Raw genomic sequence first — 13,099 nt, 5'->3', positions numbered from 1 at the left:
CACATTCAGACTGTCCTTGGCTGCATTTGCTTGCTTTCTTTGCTCGTTAAGTCCTTGGGTGCTACACCCGGCCTTCCTGTGCCGTGCACCTGCATTGCTAGGGATTCCCTAGTCTTTTGGCCACGTCTTAACCATTTTGTTTTTGTTATGGTTTCTCCAGTTGTGACTTATTGCTTTTATCTGTCTTTTTTTTTCTTTGCATTTTTCAGAATATGTTTTTGAGCATTTAGCACTGTTTTGTTTGCCTCAATTGGTTTCAGCTCTGTCAGCAACAGCTGCTCCGGTCTATCTCGCCCTTTCATTTTTTTTACTTTTTGAGAGGACCATTACAAGGCTTAAAGGGTAGCATGTTTATTTCGCCAAACTATCACACAAATATGTGCCGAAATGCTTCATCTCAGAATGTAGGACTCAAGCTTTACAAACCTCAATGCTATTGCCAGTCGCTCGCCTGGCTCCAGGGGCTCTCTCACAACATGCTGCCGTGTGAGGTCTGGCAAAACAAATCTCAGCACTTCATCAAACAGCACTGGAGTCATCCGGAAAAACTTTCGGAAAAGTTCATGGTTACCTTCACGCATGCGACGCATCTGTAGAGGCAAAATATGTGGTTTGTTATGCCAACAAGCCAAAACCGGACAGCATGACTGCAATACACTATGATGCAGTATTACAGCACAAATATTGTGGGTGGTTTCTGTGACTGAATGAAGCAGTCTTGTTGTGTACAGCTTTTGCGAAAAGTCTTAAGGGTCAAATATTTTTGTTTAAGCCGCACAATGGAGATATCACGATGCTATTAATGTCCAAACAGCCTTGAAATGCTAGGTTTCTTGTGATTGGAGAGCAGCTTAATTCTTGAATGCTGCACTACAAGAAGCATTCAAGGGACATTGATTGCACACGTGAAAGTTGTGGCCTGACGGCCTGACGGGGTGTGCATATTATTTATGCCAGCTGAGGTATTGAAGTCGTTTTCAAACCTGCATCTCGTCAATGTCAGTGCTGCCCTTCTGCCTCACTAGCTTTATTATTTCAAAGTTTCATCTCTGCAATGCAGGCACTACACTTCTGCACGAGCAGTGCAGAAGCAGCCAATTTTTAATGCCCCTTGGTTCTCCTGACACTGTTTTGCAAAAGCGATGTGCCCCGGAGACCACCGAGAGGAGCCCCAACTTTCGAAGACCGCGCTAATTCGTCAGTTGCCAATGTTCGAATACACTGACTTGAAACTCCTCTGCCGTGTACTGCATCCGAGTTGCTTCACATCTCCAACGGTGGATGATAGTTGGCCTCCAAGTGGAACTCAATGCTTTCAAGAGTGTATATATTGTAGAGCGGTTTATTGGCACGATGGCAGCGCCGGCTACGAAGACCTTGGCACAGGCAATCTACGAGGCAGAGAGCCGAGAGACCAGACACAAGCGGCGGTGTTCCATCCAGCACGAGCATCCAACCGGCGGCGCGAGCGCTTCGTCGTCGTTGGCTTCGGGGCTGGATCATCTTCTTCATTCCAAGTGCCCCGGCGGAAAGAGGGAGCCATCCTGACGACTCAAGGAGAGGAGACTACGAGGGGGCTATAATACGGCTTCAAGCGGCTGACGTGAACGACGTCGCGGCCACGGCGGCGATGGTCCGAAGAAGGTGTCACCGGTTCGATAATGTAGTTGACCGGTGACGTACGCTTCAAGATGCGGTAAGGGCCGATGTGCTTGGCCGAAAATTTGGACGTATTCGGAACAGAGAGCCAGACCAGTGAGCCAGTGGAGAAGTGAACCGCGGGCGTGTCTTGATCGGAAGCATGGGTACGGAGACCTTGACGTTCGGAGGTGAAGGAGCGAGCCAACTGGCGGCACTGCTCAGCATGGCGGGTGATGTCAGAGAGGGAAGCATATTCCGAGCTGTCGGGGTTGTAGGGAAGGATTGTATCCAACATACAAGAAGGTTCGCGTCCGAATAAAAGAAAGAATGGGGAAAAGCCGGTGGTTGCTTGAGAGGCGGTGTTATATGCATAGGTGACGAACGGAAGAACCTGATCCCAATTGGAGCTGTCGGAGTGAATGTACATGGCGATCATGTCCCCAAGAGTACGGTTGAAGCGTTCGGTGAGGCCGTTGGTTTGAGGGTGGTAAGCAGTAGTGGCGCGGTGGACTGTGTGGCACGCAGCGAGAAGCTCGTGAAGAACTTCAGACAAGAAAACACGGCCGCGGTCACTGAGAAGTTCGCGAGGAGCGCCGTGACGCAGGACAAAGTGATGAAGAAGGAAGAAGGCTACATCGCGAGCAGTAGCCGCAGGTAGGGCAGCGGTCTCAGCATACCGAGTGAGGTGGTCCACGGCGACTATGATCCAGCGATTCCCAGCGGTCGTGAAGGGAAGTGGCCCATATAGGTCGATGCCCACACGATCAAAAGGGCGAGCCGTACACGCTATTGGCTGTAACGGGGCAGTCGAAGGGCGAGGTGTCGACTTCCGCTGCTGACAGGCCGTGCAGGAGCGAACGTAGCGACGAACGAAGTTGTACATGCCCCGCCAATAGTACCTCTGGCGTAGTCGCTCGTACGTTTCTCAAACAAATCTTCGTACAAATCTCAGTGCGGAGATGTCGGGGAATCACGAGGAGCCACTTGCGGCCATCTGGACGATAGTTGCGCCGGTACAGAAGACCGTCGCGAAGGGCAAAATGGGAAGCCTGGCGACGAAGTGCTCGAGGGAAGGAGGCCGTAGAGGGAGCACGAAGTACGTCGAGCAACGATGAAATCCATGGATCTTGGCGTTGTTGATGGGGCATGTCCATGGTAGTGAGCGCTGCGAGTAGGGATGCAGATATTGGCGAAGAGGGCGCAGGAGAGGGAAGTGGGGAGCGGGACAAGGCGTCGGCGTCGGAGTGCTTGCGGCCCGATCGGTAAACTACGGTGATATCGAATTCCTGAAGACGGAGGGCCCAGCGGCCTAGGCGCCCTGAGGGATCTTTGAGTGAAGCCAACCAGCACAAAGCGTGATGATCGGTGACGACGGTGAACGGGCGGCCATATAAGTATGGGCGGAATTTTGTTAGAGCCCACACTACGGCGAGACACTCCTTTTCCGTCACGGTGTAGTTCGACTCAGCCTTGGTGAGGGCACGGCTGGCGTACGCAACGACGTATTCAGGAAATTCGGGCTTGCGCTGGGCAAGGACAGCCCCGAGGCCGATTCCGCTTGCGTCGGTGTGCACTTCAGTAGGGGCACTGGGGTCGTAGTGTCGAAGGATAGGTGGTGAGGTGAGAAAACGACGGAGCGCAGCAAAAGCGTCGTCGCAGGCCGAGTCCCACGTAGACAGGTCGGCGGGACCATTAAGAAGTTTCGTCAGGGGCGCGACGATGGAGGCGAAATTGGGAACAAATCGCCGAAAATAGGAGCAGATACCCACAAATCGGTGCACTTGTTTTGTAGAAGTCGGTTTAGGGAAGTCAGCGACAGCACGGAGTTTGTCAGGATCGGGCAGGACACCGTCTTTGGAGACGAGGTGGCCGAGTATTGTCAGCTGCCGGGCACCAAAGTGACATTTTTTGAGATTAAGTTGAAGGCCAGCATTGGTGAGGCAGCTCAGTATCTGGCGGAAGCGCTTGAGATGCGTCGGAAAATCGGGCGAAAACACGACAACATCATCTAAATAGCAGAGACAAACAGTCCACTTCAGGCCGCGCAAGATGTTGTCCATCATTCGTTCAAACGTTGCGGGACCGTTACAGAGGCCGAATGGCATCACGTTGAACTCATAGAGTCCGTCAGGGGTGACGAACGCCGTTTTAGGACGGTCGTACTCATCTATCGGGACTTGCCAATAGCCGGAACGGAGATCCAGGGAGGAGAAGAACTCGGCGCCTTGCAAGCAGTCAAGGGCGTCATCAATACGTGGTAGCGGGTAGACGTCTTTGCGCGTAATTTTGTTGAGCCGGCGATAGTCCACGCCAAATCGTATCGAGCCATCCTTCTTTTTAACCAGGACGACTGGGGACGACCAAGGACTGGCGGAAGGTTGAATAATGCCGCGTTGTAGCATGTCGTCAACTTGCTCAGTTATGACGCGGCGCTCGGGAGGCGACACACGGTAGGGGCGCTGACGAAGAGGAGCATGGGTTCCGGTGTCAATGTGGTGCTCGACAGTGGTCGCACGGCCCAAAGAAGTCGACTGGTGGTCAAACGATCAGCGAAACTGGTTGAGCAGGGCAAGGAGCTGCGCGCGGTGAGCAGTGTCGAGAGAGCGGTCAATGCAGCGGTCGAAAATGTCCGATGACAAAGCTGGAGTAGCACCACGTGGGGAGAGGGCAGCGACTTCGACACTGGAGGAGGTTACATCAGTGTCGAAGGAAGAGATCAAAGCAGCGGTTTCAAATTGGCCGAGGCACTCGCCACGGAGCAGGGAGAGCGCGGAGAATGAGGTGTTAGAGACGAGGATGGCGGCAGCACCGTGGTGAATTTCGATGACGGCGAAGGGAAGACATAGGTGTCAGCGAGAGGCAAGTACAGGGGAAGGCATGAAGAGAACGGTGGCGTCAAAAACTGAGGCGGCGCGAACAGGGACAAGCACGGCACTGTCAGAGGGAATGTCAGTGTCCGCGGCGACAACAAGCTTAGCAGCACAACGAATCGGAGGCTCGTCGAGGAGCGCATCGCAGAGTGGAGAGAAGACGACGTGCGCACGGGCACAGTCAATGACGGCACTGTGCAGGGAGAGAAAATCTCATCCAAGGATGACGTCATGGGAGCTGGCACGGAGGACTAAAAATTCGACAACATACAAAACATCGGCGATGACGACGCGTGCTGTGCAAGCGGCAGAGGGATGAACGGTATCGGCGCTGGCGGAACGTAGTGAGAGTCCAGAAGATGGGGTTGTAACTTTATGTAAGGGTATACACCGAGGTAACGGTGGTGGGACTCTTCGCTAACAACAGCAGAAAAGCATCGTCATCGACACCCTTCATGATGTGTTTGATCTTGTCAGCCTCGGACATAGCCGGATCAACACGCTTGCAGAGGTCTACTACGTCTTCAATGTAGCTGGTGAAAGTCTCATCCGTGTGCTGAGCTCGGACGCGCAGGCTTTGCTCAGCGCGCAATTTCCGCACTGCAGGATGGCCGAAAACCTCCTCAAGGGTGCTCTTTAGAACGGCCCAAGTGGGAATGTCGGCCTCGTGGTTGCGGAACCAGAGGTTCGCGACATCGCTGAGGTAGAAGATGACGTTGGTAAGCTTGACGCGGTCGTCCCAGTTGTTGTGGCGGTTCACCCGTTCGTATGATTCCAGCCAATCTTCCACGTCCTGGTCGCTAAGGCCGCTGAAGACAGCGGGGTCGCGCTGCCGGACGGCATCGGAGCAGATGACTGGCTGCGACGTGGCGGCGGGCTGTTGACTGGCCTTGGTAGTGGACATCGGGATGGTGCGGCTGCGAAGGTCCACGGTGATGGTGAAAAGGGGAACACAGCAACCTCCACCAAATGTAGAGCGGTTTATTGGCACGATGGCAGCGCCGGCTACGAAGACCTTTGCAGAGGCAATCTACGAGGCAGAGAGCCGAGAGACCAGACACAAGCGGCAGTGTTCCATCCAGCACGAGCATCCAACCGGCGGCGCGAGCGCTTCGTCGTCGTTGGCTTCGGGGCTGGATCATCTTCTTCATTCCAATATATATATATATATATATATATATATATATATATATATATATATATATATATATATATATATGCACTAAGTGCCTAGCATTCACTTCAGATGGAACACAACTGCTATTTTAGTCCCATCAAACACAGCAATTACTGGCAGTGCAGTTCCGCCTGTACCAAAACCTCCATTCCTTTTGGCACTATACCCTCTCACACCCACTCCCGCTGCTGAATGTCACTTCTTATGTTAACGGTATGTGTGGACACCACTACAGAACATTAAAACATGCATGATGGCGTATTGGTAGCTGGCTTTTTTTTTCATAACCATTACACCTCAAATCCAAGCAGTTATGTTTGTTTCAGTTTGGATTTGTTGTCACAGGGTGGCAGTTGCTGTTCATTTTGGACACAGCTACAACAGCGACGAACTTTTCTTTTTCACAGTGCACAGCCGACAATGTACCTGCTGCTAGAATTCCGTCAGCACGTACCACTGCACAGCACCACAAAATGTTGCAATACTTGCTGTTGCGTGGCTTTAACTTGTTAGCTAGATTACGTCCGCTGTCGTTAGGGGACCTATAAGTGACTGCACTGTGTAGACGCAACCAAACCATTGATGAAATAGCCCCACGAGACAAAGCATTCTTGTTTGCACAAGGTGCAGACAAAGGCACATTTTCCAAGCAGATTAATGCAGAGAAGCCGACCACCAGACCAGGGGAAAGGATCTCTGTACCTCTGTACCCAGTGTATCATAGTGGGCACCAGGCGGCACTGGCGACCGAACTGCGCGCCTACGGCATAGGAGTCGGATGTTTTAACCACTAGGCCGCCGAACTGTTGCGCTAAATGTCTTCTCAATACTCTACACGGACCTTTTACACTTACAGAGGAAACGAAGATACCGCAGTGTTATATAATCCTTCTTGCCTGCGCGCCACGAACACGGGCAGAACCCACCAGCGGTGTCGTCTCCGCTGGCGACGCTCCTGCCTCCTCCTCATGAGCACAAGTGCTGTCCTTATCACAAGCAGTAAAACTCGTCTTCGTGCTCACACTGCTAGCATTATTGCAAATATTGATGCTTGGAGAGGAGCGCAATACCGACGAGCTGAACAGGGATCCAAGCGATGTTATGTCGATGGTGCTGCAGATTACGCTAAACACCGAAGAAAACTGCGAGGAGATGCGTGTTTGTTTGCATAAAAATCTATTGTGCAAACTACAATTCAGTTTGTAAATGAATTTACTCCTCCTGCCGCTTTAAAAAGCTAAACGCTTCAAGTGGTAGTCAAAAAGGTTCGGCCGATTTTAGCCTATGCAGTCTAGCAACGATACGGCAGTGCGAGCGATACGCGAGCACAAGCGCGCACCAGCAACTGGCCATGGAGATTCGCACCGCTTTCGACGTCCGTCGCGGCGCGCCGCTGGCGCGTAGGCGCTTCGCGTGTACGCCTCGGAAGTGTTCATAGAGTTGGGGCTTTAGCGTGTCGCATCCATCGAAACGCAGCCGCCGCGGTCCCATTTGGGCCCCGTAGGCACTGCAACAGGTGAACTGTGGACGCTGCGTTTGTACCGGGTTTCTTGCGTGCCTTACGTGATTAGTTTTGGCTTTGTATTCAAAAAAGGGCCGCATTTCATCGCTTGCAGCGCTTCAAAGCTGACTTCCACCTCGGCTGAGAGTTTGGCTGTGAAAATATTTTTCTTTTGTTTCGAACTCACTATATATATATATAAATATATATATATATATATATATATATATATATATATATATATATATATATATATATATATATATATATATATATATATATATATATATTGGAAAGCATTCGCTCAAACAACCCAAATGTGGCAAAAAAAAAGAACGAAAAAAATACGCTGGTCACCCGGGATTCGAACTCGGATTGCTGGATTCAAAGTCCAGAGTGCTAACCATTACACCATGAGACCAAACTCCGACGCCGGGGTTCGAACCAGGGAATGAAAAAAAAACGCTGGTCCCACCGAGATTCGAACTCGGATTGCTGGATTCAAAGTCCAGAATGCTAACCATTACACCATGAGACCAAACTCCGACGCCGGGGTTCGAACCAGGGAACGAAAAAAAACGCTGGTCCCACCGAGATTCGAACTCGGATTGCTGGATTCAAAGTCCAGAGTGCTAACCATTACACCATGAGACCAAACTCCGGCGCCGGGGTTCGAACACGGGTCTCCTGGCTGAAAGCCAGGTATGCTAGCCACTAGACCACGCCGGCACAGAGCAAACTTGTGCTTTCGGGAGCTTAATGAGCGGTCAAAACATATCCGAAAAAAAAACCTAAAAAGAAACGCACATCTACGCTGGACAAAGCAGGATCGCTGAATTCTGAGCCCACGGTCCGTATTCCGAGTTTGTGTCATAATAAAAAGCGTGAGAATCTGCCGCAGCGAACACAGCTGGTTTTTCGAAACACCGGAAGCGGATGTCGGTTCGCTTGCGACTGTGATCAGCGACGATGTCACTGGGTTGCCATAGAGTTTCTTACTATTAACTAGAGGGAAAGCTAACGGCACTGCACCTGCCCCTCCATGGGCGCGCAAAGCATCATGGGGCGATGAGCTACTTGGTGCGGAACGGTAGGTTTTTTTTAGGAACAGAGAGAGGAGTTACTAAAGACGTCCCATTCGTCCAAGGCGCGCTCCACGCGCAGACGACTTCGGCGGGAAAGTAGTGTGCAAAAGTGATAGTAGCGAAAACGCAACAGCACAGGACGCCAATAAAAGGTTTTTGTTTTCTGAAATACAGTGGAAAAACCTTTTAAGTTGTTAAAGCGACAAATTTTTTTAAAAAACATATATCTTTTTAAAATTGCGTCTGTCGAGCACGAAATATTGGCTTTTGTGGTCAGCAATGCTTGGCCAATAGGAGAGCAAGCCACTGCTTATTCTGAGCAAAATTTTCATTTACATGCTTTTTTGCTCGTTTGTTACGATTTATGGACAGGATATTGAATGATAGGATATTCTTGATTATCGAGCAAAGTTTTTTTTTAAATATTGTTTGGCCAAAAATTGTAGTTCTGCAGTTAGTAGCTCTCCGCCCCATGGTGCTTAGAGCGCCCATGGTGGTACAGGTGGTCTCGAGGAAGCTCCATGCAAACTCCCATAGGCAGGGCGCCAGATTTCCCTCTAGTTAATAATAAGAAACTCTATGTGTGTTGCGGTCGCTGAAGCGCAATGTCCAGCAGCGTCATAGAGCGGCGCTATTGGTCTCTGACGAAAAATGGAACGCGGCCAACGCGAGAGAAGAAATGTTCAGCCACAAGTTTAGTTGCGCATCGAATTCCAGTGTAAAAGGGTAATTAAAAGGTGTCTTGTTTACGCAGTGGACTTAAATAATTAGAAGCAATAGTTCCGATACTCTTTTCTGCGCCGTAGAGGCCGGATATGTATTTAAAGAACGCAACTACGCATGACTTTGCAGTGGCAGAAGGCGGTGGCTAGAGCCGTCGATCGCCGATGGTAAATAGAAGGCAGGTAGCCTGCACGCAAAACACGGCGTTTTACATTTATCTAGAGGGCGAAAGGGACCGGAGAGGAAAAAATTGAGACAGTTTGGAATTTCGTCACTGTGTTCGGCGAAAGCCTGTGGTCATTCGACTGACAATGCCCTTTTTTTTTAAGCGAAACCTTTACTACGGCAACCTGCGAGCCATTTCGGCTAGACGCGCACTTCAGCCGTATGCCGTACGCCGTGGCCGACGAACGACCTTGAGCCGCCGTTGTCCAGCAACACCGCAGCCGCGCTCCAGCAGATGGCGCTGCCGTCGACGCCGTTGCCATCGCTCCTCGCTCCACCGGATGTGCTCCGCTATGGTAGAGGGAGAGGAGGTGTCGCCTCACGGGAGGTGTGTATATATATATATATATATATATATATATATATATATATATACGCTTCGCATGAGTGTATTGTAGTCTTTTTGGAGAGCGCGAAAGAGACGCAACAGCGACAGAACGAAGCGAGGAAGAGACATCGCGCTCAAGTTACGAAATAAGAACGCGCCACACGACTTGAGAAGCGTCGTAACGAAGATGCGGCTAGAAGTCGTGCCACGGCGCGGAGCGACTCCCACTGCGGAAGAGATTGGTTGGAGTTCTCGAGAGCGTCGGAATTAGACGCTTCGTAGACGACGTGCCGAGGAAACGATCGAAGCTTTCGCACTTCAACTAGGGTTAACCAGAGCTAAACCACAGCCATTTTTTTTGCACATGTCACCCCACTCGAATGGCCACAGATTTCGCCGAACACACTTTAGAATTTCTAGTGTCTTTCAACTTTTTCTGGCGTTTGGTATTGGGAAAACAGGCTTCCTTTGGTGGTTCTATGAACCGCTTGCCGTGGAATCACTGGGCCGCTTGGGAGCCCTCCGACTCACTCGACTGCAACGAGACGTCTGACGACGTAGCGTCGCCGCGCGTGCCGCTGACGCGCGCGCTGGCTCCATCTGGAGCACGAGTGACGTTATTGTTGCTATGCGCAGCGAGTTGACATTCTTGTTGGGAGTGGCACCCGCCGCGGTGGATCAGCGGTTAGCGCGCTCGGCTTCTGATCCGGAGTTCCCGGGTTCAAACCCGACCACGACGGCAGCGTTTTTATGGAGGCAAAACGCTAAGGCGCCCATCTGCTGTGCGATGTCAGTGCACGTTAAAGATCCGCAGGTGGTCGAAATTATTCCGGAGCCCTCCACTACGGCACCTCTTCGTTCCTTTCTTTTTTCAGTCCCTCATTTATCCCAATCTTCACGGCGCGGTTCAGCTGTCCAACGATATATGAGACAGATACTGCGTCATTTCCTTTCACCAAAAACCATATATTATTGTTGGGAGTGGAAAGGGGGACACAGCGCGTGCATTTCCGGGTTCGAACTCGACCGCGGCGGCTGCGTTTCGATGGAGGCGAAACGCTAAGGCGCCCGTATGCTGTGCGATGTCAGTGCACGTTAAAGATCCCCAGATGGTCGAAATTATTCCTGAGCCCTCTACTACGGTAACTCTTTCTTCTTTCACTCCCTCCTTTATCCCTTTCCTTACGGCGCGGTTGTGGTGTCCGACGATATGTGAGACAGATACTGCGCCTTTTCCTTTCCCCAAAAACCAATTTTCATTTTCATTTTTCCGCTTGCGGTAGATAGGTGACACAGGCTGCGGCTTACTGCAGGCGCCGATATGGAAATGAAAATTGGTTTTGGGGGAAAGGAAATGGCGCAGTATCAGTCTCACATATCGGCGGATACCGGAACCGCGCCGTAAGGGAAAGGATAAAGGTGAGATTGAAAGAAAAAAGAGGTTCCGTAGTGGAGGGCTGCGGAAGTAATTTCGATCACCTGGGGATCTTTAACGTGCACTGACATCGCATAGCACACGGGCGCCTTCGCGTTTCGCCTCCATCGAAACGCAGCCGCCGCGGTACGAGATGGATTGATGACAGGCTATACGATCGGTGGCGATATCAGCAGTGAGAAGTAACCTGCAAAACAAGGAAGGGATGGCGTCATCGGCTATATAGTTCCATCTCTGCCGCAGCCGATTACCGCAATACCAAGCAGGCTATTCTCTCTGATACTTGTAGAAAACTTTAATAAAACCAATGATATCTGAGTCTCGCGTTGACGTAAGTAACATCGACATCCTCGTGCCTGACAGCCATTCGAGCCGTCCACACGTTATGCAGAAGCATAAACATACTTTGGAACTCGCCCCCTCGTTTTCTACAGGAAGCAGATGTATTCCATGCGGTGTAATTGGAAGATATTTCAAATTTCGTTCCAAATTGTCGCTCTGGTAGATATCTTTCGAACAGTCACACATAGCCTGCCGGAACAGAGGAATGCTGCAAGCGGGAGCAAAATAGGTCGACAAAACATTATACACCAGGCGTCTAATTCAGCGACCACTTTCACAAACTCCTAAACGTATAGTGACCGAAATCGAAAGGAAATATTTTCAGGGGCATACTATTAGCCGCGTCGGACGTCAGTCATTCAATAAATCATACGAATCAGCTAGTCAAATAATTACTATTTACTGATTAACATTTAAATAAACAAATTCTGGCGGATGCAATGTCGATGGCGAGTTCGTAGGCACAGAAAAGATGATGCGTGTCAACTATAAGAAACGAAGAGAGAGTTGTTCTCTAATCCCTGTAGCGCGAATTGTATCACGGCATAGCCATTCCACCTGAGAACAACAACTACCAGGGCATGCACATTCGTTTGCTTCGTCGCTCTCAGAAATAACGACCACGCAGTCGGCGGTGTCTATCACTGCCCTTGCACCAAGTGGCGAGCAAAAGAATGGAAAAGACGCGGTACAGTAGCGCGAGCAGTCCCATTTGGGCACCGTAGGCACTGCAACAGGTGAGCTGTGGACGTTGCGTTTGCCACCGGGTTTCTTGCGTGCCTTAAGTGATTAGTTTTGGCTTAGTATTCAAAAAAGGGCCGGATTTATTCGCCTTGCAGCGCTTCAAAGCTGACTTAAGCCTCGGCTGACAGTTTGGCTGTGAAAATATTTTTCTTTTCTTTCTAACTCACTATTTATGTGTATATTGGAAATCATTCGCTCAAACAACTTAATGTGGCAAAAAAAGAGCGGAACGAAAAAACAAATGGTGGTCCCACCGAGATTCGAACTCGGATTGCTGGATTCAAAGTCCGGAGTGCTAACCATTACACCATGAGACCAAACGCCAGCGCCGGGGTTCGAACCCGGGTCTCCTGGGTGAAAGCCAGGTATCCTAACCACTAGACTACGCCGGAACACAGGAAGTTTGTGCTTTCGGGAGCTTAATGAGCGGTCTAAACATATCCGAAAAAATACCTAAAAAGAAACGCACATCTACGCTGGACAAAGCAGGATCGCTGAATTCTGAGTCCCGGGTCCGTATTCCGAGTTTGTGTCATAATAAAAAGCGTGAGAATCTGCCGCAGCGGCCACAGCTTGGTTTTTCGAAACACCGGAAGGGGATGTCGGTTCGGTTGTGACTGTGAGCGGCGGCAGATGTCGCTGCGTTGCGGTCGCGGCAGCGAAATGTCCACCGGCGCCACAGAGCGGCGCTGTTGCTCTCTGACGAAAAATGGAACGCGGTCAACGCGAGAGAAGAAATGTTCAGCCACAAGTTTAGTTGCGCATCGAATTCCACTGTAAAAGGGTAATTAAAAGCTGTCTTGTTTACGCAGTAGGCTTTAATAAATAGAGCAATAGTTCGGATACTCTTTTCTACGCCGTGAAGGCCGGAGGTGTATTTAAAGAAGAATTAGTTATTGTACTTAACTACGCATGGCTTTGCAGTGACAGAAGGCGGCCGTTACAGCCGTCGATAGCCTATGGTAAATAGAAGGCAGCTAGCCTGCACGTACAACACGGCGTTTTACATTTACCTAGAAGGTGAAAGG

The 13,099-nt window shown here is 50.4% G+C and overlaps 4 non-coding genes across 4 annotated transcripts; all 4 read right to left on the bottom strand.

Annotated features, from left to right (window-relative positions):
* Positions 1 to 7,655: 7,655 nt before the first annotated feature.
* On the bottom strand, positions 7,656 to 7,727 carry TRNAQ-UUG (transfer RNA glutamine (anticodon UUG)). Its single transcript has one exon. It is a non-coding gene; the product is annotated as a tRNA-Gln (tRNA).
* A 44-nt stretch (positions 7,728 to 7,771) lies between these two features.
* TRNAQ-UUG (transfer RNA glutamine (anticodon UUG)) lies at positions 7,772 to 7,843 on the bottom strand. The gene has a single exon. It is a non-coding gene; the product is annotated as a tRNA-Gln (tRNA).
* Positions 7,844 to 12,316: 4,473 nt separating this feature from the next.
* TRNAQ-UUG (transfer RNA glutamine (anticodon UUG)) lies at positions 12,317 to 12,388 on the bottom strand. Its single transcript has one exon. It is a non-coding gene; the product is annotated as a tRNA-Gln (tRNA).
* Positions 12,389 to 12,391: 3 nt separating this feature from the next.
* TRNAE-UUC (transfer RNA glutamic acid (anticodon UUC)) lies at positions 12,392 to 12,463 on the bottom strand. The gene has a single exon. It is a non-coding gene; the product is annotated as a tRNA-Glu (tRNA).
* Between the last annotated feature and the right edge of the window lie 636 nt (positions 12,464 to 13,099).

The sequence above is a fragment of the Amblyomma americanum genome, chromosome 1 (assembly GCF_052857255.1).
Source record: "Amblyomma americanum isolate KBUSLIRL-KWMA chromosome 1, ASM5285725v1, whole genome shotgun sequence".
Taxonomy (NCBI): Eukaryota; Metazoa; Arthropoda; class Arachnida; order Ixodida; family Ixodidae; genus Amblyomma; species Amblyomma americanum.
This window is presented reverse-complemented; position numbering and strand designations above follow the sequence as displayed.